General features: G+C 48.6%; 1 long non-coding RNA gene across 1 annotated transcript; it reads left to right on the plus strand.

Annotated features, from left to right (window-relative positions):
* Positions 1-290: 290 nt before the first annotated feature.
* Positions 291-9,353, plus strand: LOC113508073. The gene is made up of 2 exons (XR_003401980.1): positions 291-835; positions 8,720-9,353. It is a non-coding gene; the product is annotated as an uncharacterized LOC113508073 (long non-coding RNA).
* Positions 9,354-9,631: the final 278 nt, after the last annotated feature.

The following is a 9,631-nucleotide window of genomic DNA, read 5'->3' on the forward strand; positions in this document are numbered from 1 at the left end:
ATAATTATGGTTTTAAATACATGCAGTTACGTTACTGGTTCCTGCAATAGTTTCGCTACTGCATGATGGATGGCGCTTTATAGAAGTTTAATTTAGTTTAACTGTTTTTCAAAACGGGACAATTTAATTTCCAAGAGACATCGTGGGAAAAAAGAAGCTTGTGACTAAAATATTAGAGCAAATACAGAGGCCATGTACAGCGCGGTACTCGGGACTACTCGGGAAGCATCATGCACTCACCACAGAGTATAAATCTTACTAATGGCAGCTACATAAAGCGATGAGCGGCACTATGGCGAGAGAGGGGTAGCAGAGCGGCGCGGGCGCCGGCCGCCGATCGCCGAGCGAGCTGAGTGCGCACTGCCCACTGCGCGGCCATTTTGTCGACGACACCGAGCCGAGCCCGATGGCCATGGCATAATTTAAAGTCATTTTATTGATCGCCAACTAGTAGCGTAGTTGCGCAATATAATATCTCTAAGTTCGAGTATATCGCCATTAATGATTAAGCTTCTTGGAGTCTAATTAAAGAAGCCCATCTACGAGTCTACGCCTTCTTCAGACGAGCCGGATTACGGGCGATGCGATGCCACTAGAACAAGAAGAACCTGCGCACGAGCCACGAGGCGACCGTTACGTGGACTACGGAAGCTCGACACGCGGAGTCGTATAAACTTCCATATATTATATACGTCGAAGGAAAACATATCATGGATGAAATCAATCAAGCAATTCGAAGATTATAGTGCCAACCAATGGTGTAACACAGTGTGCTCGTCCCCATTTCATTTAAACTTAAATTTACTTTACAACTCAATTCTATTTTCTAGCACAAGTTAGTGTCCGATTCGTGTCCTAATCCTATATTCCTATTGTCAGACCTACATAATGTCATGAATGCCCCTGTATGCATAGGTTATCTAAGTGTTGTGTTCATAAACTCATATTTGTAATATCGTGTTCACAGCTACATGTTTTGTGAGGTCGTGGTCGCTGTTGCCTTCTGCTGGGCAACTGGGGATGTTGGGCTTGCCACGTGGCATAGTTGTGCGCCGCGGGTGTCTTGCTAACGTGCACTGCTTGCTTGCTTCCTTGCAAATATAATTTTAAGTATATTCTTGCACTAATTAGTTTAAAGGTTTTCGAAACTTATCCTAAACTCTAATTTTATTAAGTGAGTCGTTAATATGTTAATCATGGATTGCAAAACATGACTATTGAACTTTTAAAGCTAAATTAACTGTTTAATTCAATTTAGAAATGGTAACAACTTGTGATACATTAAGTGCCTTACAAATGAGTCTAATGTCTGAATTAAAATTAAGATGAAGAAAAATAGAGGATTTATGTCCTGATTATGAAAGTATACACGGTGACATAGAAAACTATTCTGATATTCCAGAACAGCAGTGCAAGGGTCGCGTATCTTACGAGACCCAGTAGTGTGCTGCGACTGCTGTTGCGCGGGAGATGTTGAGTGAGCAGGAGGACTCTGCGGGCACTGGATCTGAGCAGGCGCGAGTACTGTTTCTGGAAATAAAGGTGGGATCAATCTTAACTAAATCTTAACTTGCTACTATTCACTTGCCTACCTTTTCGGGTCAATATCACAACTGGGTCGAGTTCCATGACACATATATCTCATTAATACATTTATTCTCAATTCTTTATTGCATATCATAATGTATACAGGGTTTTATGTATAAATATAATTAAGTAACAATTATGGACCCTGTCGGGCACATCATATACCAATATTAGAATAGAGGAGGAAGACTGATTGTGTGATTTTTCTTTGTATTATTATAAGTTAACTCAAGTGAGGCTATTCCAAGAATTAGTTAATTTCATAACAATAAGTTCTCTTGACTTCTCTGATAAGAACTATGACGTTGCATGCCAGCTATTATGTGACCGCTACAATAACAGACGGCTTCTAGTTGCTGTTGCCCGCGACCTCATCCGTGTGGTTAGAAGCTATAAGTTATGGTTTATACCTGCATTGTTTTTTTCCACATTTTCCTTTGTATCTTTGGTCCATTTGGTACATAGCCTAAAACCTTCCTCGATGAATGGTCTTATCAACACAAAAATATTTTTATAATTTGAACCAGTAGTTCCTGAGATTAGTGCGTTCAATTAAACTCTTCAGCTTTATATATTAGTATAGATTGAGCACAATAATTCATTAAAGTTCCTCTCCCAATTCATTGATTATCATTATTCATTTATTTTTGTTTAGGAAACAAACAGTCTTATACATACAATGTTTACAGATGAGTTCCGTCAAATCAAATATTGTAACAGTGAAAGTTTTTATTTTTTGTAAAAACAATAAATGAAAAGGTAGAAGAATTTGTGTTGCAAGATAATATTATGTAAGGGTTTATAAAGTAATTGTAAAACACAAACTACAAAATGTTGACAACGTTTTTCTTTAATTCAATTATACACTTAGTCTCAAGTGAATTGGATTAGGTGACTAGTAGGGAATGGGAAGCTTACCGTAATTCATAACATGTCTTGGAGACTCTTCAGGATTTTAACAAGTTTCTTTAGAATAGACCAGATTTATAAGAAACTATTGCAGAGGTTCGCAGCAATGGTGTGAAGAGAGAACACTGGTATTAGTGGTAGTACACAAATAATGGTCTATTATTTCTTGAGGAAGTCTCTTAGTTGACAGTAAATGTCTTATGCTAATGAGTACTTTCACCTTGTTCTTTTGTATTGCTGCTGTTATAGTACCACTATGTTTCCCCTTCACACCATTGACATGAACCTCCATGAAATAAGATTTCCATTATGCACGGGTAACCATGCCATTTATTGGTGCCCTAGTTTTATGTTGCGTTCCATTTAAGATTGCATTCAGAAGGCAAGATCTCTTTACCTATGCCTTATCTACATATGTAGTGTCCATAAATCAAGTATAATAAGTGCAGGATGGGTGGCTGCAACCACTATTATAAAAACACAACACCATGTTGCATTTGAACGGGTCATCCAGTACATAGTGTGTCGCACGGACTCCAACCTGTCAGTATAGAGCACCACACGAGCACAAACTATTGGGGTGCCGGATTGGTGAAAAATGACACGCCTTGTTCCCAAACGAAACTTAGTTTAGTGACGCTCTAACACAGGAAATAAAATGTAAACAAACAAATGTTTACTTAAATCTACGAAGAAAACGTAGGGCTCCGCTGACGACGATAGGGCTCCTTCGATGTCGCTGAGGCTCCGTTGACGACGATAGGGCGCTTCGCTGTGCTATTGGTGAGGGCTTCCTGTCGATGAGGCTTCTTTGCTGTTTCGCTGTTCTTCTCTTGTCGAAGTGTAGCCGCCGAATGTGACGACCCTCTTTATTTTTTTATTGGTCTTCTGCAGAGAAGTCGGCAGGGTGACTTCTACTGCGAAACCGGACTATAATGGCGAGACTAATGGCGCCTCCAGCCAGAACAATATTACTAAGCTAGGGTCGACAACGAGTTCTAAGGGCAGCCCCTGCGGGGCTCGAACCTCGACTTAGCCGTTCGAATCGTATCGAATTTAATGCAAAAACAAAAGAGACAGCTGGATCTGTTTCAAATTATTTAGGGATCTGTTTTATTACTAGTTTGACCGGTATATGAACGGACCGGTATATCACTAGGGACGGGGGGGCCTCGAGCCTCGCCGGCGAGGACGGACACGATAGTGTCTGCGGTTGTGTGGAGTGTTGCTAGTACTTGTAGTTTGGGAACTAAACGCTTCCTGAAGAAGCGTTGTACTATCGTCTGGATACGTTAACGTGTGACGGGGGCGCTTGATGCGCGACAACAGGGAGGGCTTGTATCGTGCAGCCGCCACGATACGGGGGTTTCTATGCGAGTCCGCTTACTCGAAGAATCGGATGGAGGCACGTTTCATGAACTGCTTGAGGGTCGGCAGTTTAAGATCGCAGTGAAGCTGCGAGTTACGCACGTACCACGGGGCGTCCGTGATCTTGCGCATGAAGCGGTTCTGAAGGGTCTGCAGTCTCCTAAGTCTGCTATCGGTTACGTGTGAGAACACAACGCTTCCGTAGGTCATTATCGGTCTCACGCACAGTTTGTAAATACTCAGCTTACAAGTAAGCGAGAGTTTACTCCGTTTGTTCAACAGACAATGAAGACTGGACAGAGCGAAGGCGGCTCGATTACGAACCGTCCTTATGTGCTCACGAAAATTGAGTTTCCGATCAAGGATAATACCCAAGTACTTGGCTTGCGTCTCCCAAGGGATAGGCTTACCGAAGAGTCGAATGGGGGGAGGAAGAACGGGAGGGCAAGTCCTGTGGCTAAACAGGATCGCCGCGCTCTTGGTGGGGTTAACTTCGATCCTCCATTTCGTGAACCAACGCCCTAGGGCGTCGACCGCGGCCTGGAGGTGTCGACCTATCGGTTCCGGTCTCGAACACGAGTAGAAGATAGCCGTGTCATCGGCGTACATTGCTACTTGGGGCTTGCCACCGGTGGGAACGTCGCTGGTGTACAGCGAGAAAAGGAGGGGAGAGAGCACCGAGCCCTGCGGCACGCCTGCGCGTATCGCGTGAGGAGACGAGAGCGTCCCGTCGACGCGATACTGGAAGGTACGATTCGACAAGTAGTCTCGTATGATGAGCACGAGACGATCTGGCACCTCGAACGAGTACAGCTTGTAAATCAAGCCGTTGTGCCAGACTTTGTCGAATGCCTTTGCGACATCGAAAAGGACCATTCCAGTGAGGTTGCCAAGTTGGAAACCTGCGCTGACATGCTCGACGATACGGTGGACTTGTTGGACGCACTAGTGTTGGGCTCGAAAGCCAAGCTGCTCGTCGGGAATGAGACTCCTGGACTCGGCAAAGTCCATTAATCGAGAGTAAATTATGCGCTCGTACAGTTTCCCGAGAACTTTGAGTAAACTGATCGGGCGGTAACTAGTCGGCTCAGACTTGGGTTTACCCGGTTTGGGAATGCCGATAACTATCGCCTCCTTCCACCTTTGCAGAAACAGGTTGTTACTTAAAGCCGCCAGAAGGACGGAGTGACCGAGAGAGAAGAGGGACTCTAAATCTGGTTGAATATTAGCCCTGCTGTCTACGGGGGAGATATAAATGGAAGCTATGAACAGAGGGCTGTGACCGTTCATGCCTATCCTACAGACGGAAGCCTCAATGAGAGATAGAGGGGGCGGGTCTACAGGGGCGCAGTATAGCGACCTCTTGTAGTAGATAAGCGTGCCACCTAATGTGCCACGGGTACGATCATTGCGGACCATCGAATAGTTCGCAATGTTGGGGTTCCTTTCGCAAGGTTTGAGAAACGTCTCTTGGACGAGAAGGACGTCAACTAGATGGTCGCGGAGGAAGGTCGCGATCTCATCGCGTTGGGACTTAACGCCTCGGGCATTGAAAAATGCTATCCGAAGTTATCGGGGTTTGAGTTTTCCGCTTGTGACTGCCATTAATGACCTGCACGGGAGAACGAGTTTAGGGTTGAGATCAGGCTGCGGATCTCGGAGAAAATCCCCAGGGCTTCCTGGGGAGATCGGCTGGCGCTTAAGCGCTGGGACATGACGTTCATGAGGTCACCATCGAGGACGTCGATGAAGGCTCGAGTGAGTCTCATGTCGGAGGTGGGCTGTGGCGCCGGGGGTGTTTGCCGCGGCGCGCGGGGAGGCCGCTGGGGCTGAGAGGGGGGAGGGATGTTCAGTCCCATCAACGGAGGGATAAAAGGAGCCTGAGGGGCTGGAGGAGGGACTTGCAATCCCATCAACGGCGGGATTCTGGATGCCTGAGGGGCATTACGTGCCTGAGGGGCGAGAGGGGTGAACGCACTCGGGTCGCCGAGCTTGCTTCAAAAAGAGGGCCTCTGGGGCCTCAGCGGGGTCTGGGCTGAGGGAGGGGCGGGCGCAGAGGGGCGAGCGGAAGCTCGCTTCGGCGCCTTTTTGGGCTTGGCCGTGGAGGGGGAGAGCCGGCTCTTGGGAGCCTTAGGGCACCCGCGGTAATTGGCGGGATGCCCTTGCTCTCCGCAGAGGACGCAGCTCGGAGGCTCCGAGTCTGGGACTGGGATTTTCGGGCGGGGGCAGGACGCCGTGGCGTGGTCGCCTAGGCACTTGACGCACCTGGCGCGCGCCTTGCAGTACGTGCTGGCGTGCCCGTACAACTGGCAGTTGTGGCACTGCCCGGGAGGACCGCGTTTATGCGGGGTCTCAACTGTGATGCCAGACAGGTGGCACACAGTCTTGACACGGAAGATAGCCTTCGTGTCGGCGGAGCGAGGGATAATGGCCAATACCATTTCATATGGCGTTAGGCCTTTGGCACGGTGCATCCGGTGCACCTTGGACACGGCGATGCCCTGCGCCGTGAGATCTTCTTCGATCTCCTTGGTGGAGAGCGAGACCGGGAGGCCCTTGAGGACGACCCTAAGGGTGCGTTCCTCGGGGAGGGCGTAGGTATGATACTGCAGGTGACGTGCCTGCAGCATCTCCGTCAGCGACCTAAAGTCGCCAGACGTAGGGATTATGATTTTAATGCCGTCTTTAACGAGGCGGCCACTCGTGAATTGTACGTGGTGCGTGGTGCACCACGAGGAGACTTCGGTCCATTTTTCCTTCTGGTGAAGGAAAATCGGAGGGGGCTTTTGGCTGCGAGGGAGGACCCTCTGCGAACCAGAAGTGGATTGAACCGCTGAGGCCGGGGAGGCGGCAGCTGCGGGGGCGGGGGTGGGGGCAGGGGCGGTCGCCGAGGGGGCCTCGGTCTTAGCGGCCATTGCCTGGGTTTTGGGTTTCGCTTTACGCGAACGTTTCTTGCCGACGACCGTGAAGTCGTCGGCAGAGGAGGACGAGGAGGATTCGGAGGAGGACTCCGTGAGGACCTCTTCCGAGTCGGAGGCCATCTCCGCGTCCAAGACCGGCGCGAGATGGGTGAACAGAGGGTGGTCGGCCAAGGCGGCGCGACTGATAGAGGGGGCGGGGGTGGGGGTGGGACGCACCGGGCTGCGCGACTTGGAGCGTGCGCTAGGGACGGGGGAAGCTTTGCGCTCAGAGGGAGCGCGGCGGGGCGGGGGGGAGGCGCAAGAGTTGCGCGCGGGCTTGGCCTTAGGGGCGGGCGGGGCGGGCTGCGCGGGGAGCGCAGTGGGCGCAGAAGGCGCGGGGAGCGCGGAGGGCGCGAGGGGCGCAGAAGGCGCGGGGAGCGCGGAGGGCTGCGAGTCCGCCGCCGGGAACAGCCCGGGGAACCGTGCGCCGTACTTACGTACCAGCGCAGGGTCATCCCGTGCTAGTGCGACGAAGGACTGGAGCACCTCGACGCTCGGCTGGGACGAGATAGGCGCAGACATCCTAACAACCTACCTGGCGGATTCGAGTACGCGCACGTTCCGGGAGAAGAATCCGCAAGAAACTCCCGGCAATCGTGTCCTAGCGGGGTCGACTAGGAGGCCCCCCAAGGCTGACTGATCCGGACCCGTCCAACTGACTGCCCTGTCCTGAAGGGACGGGGCGGGTGCGTGGGTCGACACCCACTCGGCTTCGTTAACACCGTAAGGTATCCACCGAGTACCACTGAGTCGTAAATAACAACAACAACAGCGGATTTGCAATGACGTATCTAACTGAGATTGCGACAAGACCTCGAACACGTCTTTAAAAAGACACGTCGAGTGCCGACTTTTGATTGCCGACCCAAGGTTCTAAAAAGAACAAGGGAACGACTGTTTACGTGTTGTGAAGCGCGTATACACACGAACTACTATAAATAGTAGCCCGCAGCACACAACACAACGTAAACACGAAACGAGCTGTGACGCGGGGCGCGCCACGAAGTATCTACTCACGTAAACAATATTGTGCGGGACACAATATTTGTTATCGACACTCTTATTTTCCAAAATATAAAAAGTTGTCACATTGACTTGTTACATTCTGATGGTCTCATTAGAGTTGGTTGTAGGCTTTCTCACTCACATTACAAGTACCACACCAAACGTCCTACATTGCTACATGCATCTCATCACATTACAGTACTTAGTTTTAATAATTATCACAAATTACTCATGCATGCTGGTTCAGTTACTGGTGTCTAAATTTATGACGCATATTTATGTGTCATAAATTTTGGGCGTTAAATGGTAGAAATCTTCCTAGAAAGTCAACATAGTTGTGTCAATCTTCTCAATGAGCAATCTTCCTGAGAAGGAACTACCTCCTGAATATCCATTTGTATGACCAGTAAGAGTACTTGTATGATTATGCAGGACCAGTGATGATTTTGATCCGAAAGGGTAGAGGTAGTGATTTAATTCAGGCATTGTGACAGATCCCAGCTCCGAAACCTTTATTTCTACTCTAAACAGATTTATTGCCCGCAGAGGAAAACCTTTCAGCATCTCCTCGGACAATGGTACATGTTTCGCAGGAGCATGTAATGAACTGGCTAGCTTTTTAAAAATAAATGCAAACTACTTACGTGGAAAGTTTGCTTAAATTCTCTCCAGCCTACAGCCCACACTATGGTTTAGCAGAGGGTGCTTTAAAATCAGTTGAAACATCATTTGAAATGTATACTTGCTCTTGCAAACCTTACTTATGAGGAAATGAACACAGTACTTACCCACGTAGAAGCTATCCTGAACTCCAGGCCTCTAACTCCCTTACCTTCTGATCCTTCCACACCATCACATGACGAACATTAACTGTCTTACCCTCTCCTCAGGCACAATGCACTACAAGGTTGAGCACTTTCCCACGTTGTATGAGAACTCAACATTTGAAGACCCACCTCTGGGATAGATTTTATAAAGAATACATTACAGAGCTGCAAAAAAGACAGAAACGCTGCAGAGGAGGACGATATCTTCAACTTGGAGAGATGGTGCTAGTCAAGAATGAGCGGCTGGTACGAGACAGATGGCTGCTCGGGTGAATAACCAGCGTGTATCCAGGCGCCGACGGTGTGACCAGGGTAGCAGACGTGAAGACAACATCGGGCACTCTTCGGCGCACCTTCAATCGGCTGTGCCCGCTGCCAGCTGAAGATCGACCTGATGTGTCTACAAGGCGCAGCCCGAGGGGGCCAACTTCTTGACGCCTTGCATGTGTGCGAGCACAACGTGTCACACACAAGCTCACGTCACGGCGCGGTAGGCGATATGCAGCCACCACAGAGTATCATACTAATGGCAGCCACATGAAGGCACTACGGCGAGAGCGGGGGAGCAGAGCGACGCGGTGAGCGAGGCGACACCGCCCCGATCGGTCATAGCGTGTTAATTGTTATTGAAGGCAAACCATAAGCGCAATATGTCTTTAAATTCATCATTAACGACATTAAATCAATTATGAAGCTACTTGGAGTCTAATTTAAAGAAACCCATCACCTAAGCCACTTCTCTTCCAGAATTCGAACTGTTCTACAGTAATAATTCTATTTTTTCGGAATGCACGGTTTGTAAACTGGGTATCGTCTATTTACACATGTCATTTTTAACAGTCGTTACGTGTAGTCAGAAGCTAGAAAGTCTAACCTTGGAATGACTGATTCGCGAAATGACTACTTGGTCTTTAATTGAGCAATTCCTTTAAATACAGTTTCTATAAATGACTGATTGTGATTAGATTTCCAGAT

Source organism: Trichoplusia ni, unplaced genomic scaffold (genome assembly GCF_003590095.1).
Source record: "Trichoplusia ni isolate ovarian cell line Hi5 unplaced genomic scaffold, tn1 tig00003740, whole genome shotgun sequence".
NCBI lineage: Eukaryota > Metazoa > Arthropoda > Insecta > Lepidoptera > Noctuidae > Trichoplusia > Trichoplusia ni.